Source organism: Nicotiana sylvestris, chromosome 6, assembly GCF_000393655.2.
Source record: "Nicotiana sylvestris chromosome 6, ASM39365v2, whole genome shotgun sequence".
NCBI lineage: Eukaryota > Viridiplantae > Streptophyta > Magnoliopsida > Solanales > Solanaceae > Nicotiana > Nicotiana sylvestris.
The window spans coordinates 165,364,129-165,366,463 of NC_091062.1; positions in this window are offsets into that span (position 1 = coordinate 165,364,129).

Consider the following 2,335-nt stretch of genomic DNA (forward strand, 5'->3'; position numbering starts at 1 on the left):
CTTTAGCTGCAAAAACCAAACTCAACTCTTCCGTCAACCATCTGAAATCGTCCCTCGGGACATTAACCAAAAGCACAAACACATCATATACCACTACCCAAACTTATACCAATCTTCAAAACACCTCAAACAACATCGGATTGACCAATTCACATCGAAATCAAGCCTAAGATTCCAAAATCTTCCGAATTCCGCTTTCGATCAAAAAGTCTACAAAACCACGTCCGAATGACCTGAAACTTTGCGCACACATCCCAAATGATACAAAGGACCTACTGCAACTCCTGGAATTCCATTCCGGCCCCTATATCAAAATCTCACCTATCAACCGGAAAATGCCAAAATTCCAATCTCGCCAATTCAAGCCTAAATCTACTCCGGACCTCCAAAACACATTCCGATCATGCTCCTAAGTCCCAAATCACCTAATGGAGATAACCAAATCATAAAAATTCCGATATGAGATCATATAACAACAAGTCAAAACACGGTGAAATCTTCAAACTGAGGAATGTTTTTCAAAATTCATTCCAATTATCCTTGCCACGACCCAATTCCATTATAGGTCATGATGGCGCCCAACATCCTTGTCAGGCAAGCCAATGCAGAAGTGTTAACAAGTTCTCATTTTCACTTTACTAAAAACAAGTACATAAATTTCTAAATTTGCAGTTAAAAGCATGTGATAATTAGTAATGTACAAAAAAAATAGTTATACAATCCCCAAAAGAATAGTCTACTAATGTGTGTGTCAAGACCTGGTGTCACAAGTTTACGGGCAACTAGTAGAATATACAAAAGAATAAATCTATCCTACTGTCTGAAATAGAATAGACAACCAAAATAAAGAGAGACTCAATCATGCTGCTGAACAACACAGGAAAGGAGCAGCTCACCGTGGAAGTCTCGGAAATTGATCAAGAATGCGCACCAGACTGGTAACCAGATGTACCTGCCTCAGATCCTATACAATTAAGTACAGAAGTGAAGTATGAGTACATAAACAATATGTACCCAGTAAGTATCCTGTCAAATCTCGAACAAGTAGAGACGAGAGGTCGACTTGACACTTACTAGAGTCTAATAATATGAGAAATGAAGTATACTAAGCACGGATAGAACAAATAATTAACAGTTTATAGCAAGAAATATCAGGTCCTCTCCTAGATAATATCACAGTTGGCCACTTACATTTCAGGGCAAATAATAAAGCTCAATTCATGGAAAAATACTGAGTAAAGCATGCGAAAGTAGTTCCGAGGTCGTACGACCCTATCCAACATAAAAGTAAATTGTGCATTGCCGAGGGTCGAACGGCGCGAACAATTCTATTACCCCGCTCGTGAATAAAACATGCGACGTGGTCAAATGTAATTAAACACAACAACAAGCAGACATGAATATATAACTGGGGAGCAATCACTCACAGAAATATCAACTTCTCTTTAAAAGGCCAAGAAAGATAATGTTCCTCTTACTAGTCTCATTTACCATAATCACCATGATTTAAACAATCCAAATTAAACATAAAGTTGCAAGAATATTACATAAAACATGTTTTTGGTTCCTAAACTACCCGGATTTAGCATAGTAGTAGCTACGCACGGACTCTCGTCACCTAGTGCATACGTAGCTCCCGCATTTAATGGCAAATTATTTGATTGCATCACCTCTTACAAGGTTAGATGGGAGACTCACCTCGCTCCAAAGCGTACTTCCAAAACCAAGAACGAGCTCAAACTCTCAATTTGGAGTCGAACGATCCAAAACTAGATAAACGGGGTAGGAACTAGTCAATACAAGCTCACAATATCGCATTCGAACTATTTAAGCAATTTCCCATCTTAAACAAAAGTTTCCTAAAATCCGCCCCCGGGCCCACGTGCTCGGATTCCGAATTTTTTCGAAGAAAGTTGTTCTTTATAATTCAAGGATCAATAATATATGATTTCTAATTCATTTTATAAAATATTTCGTGGTCAAATCAAAATTTTGTCAAAACCCTAGGTTTTGCTCTAACCCCATGATTTTACCTGGCCTGCCTTGGCCGCATCTACGAGTGGACGACCGCTTCTGCTGTTTCGCACCTGCGGCTCACCAACCGCATGTGCGATTATGACAGCAACCTAAAGCTTCAGCTCTTTTCAAATTTCTTACTTCACCCGCATGTGCGGTTATGACAACAACCTGAAGCTTCACCTCTTTTCAAATTTTCTTACTTCACTCGAGCCTCGTCCGATTGACGCTCGGGGCTCCCGGGCCCCGCCCGAACATACCGACAGGTTTGAAATCATGAAACAGACCCGCTCCGGAACCAACATACGAGCCCGATACA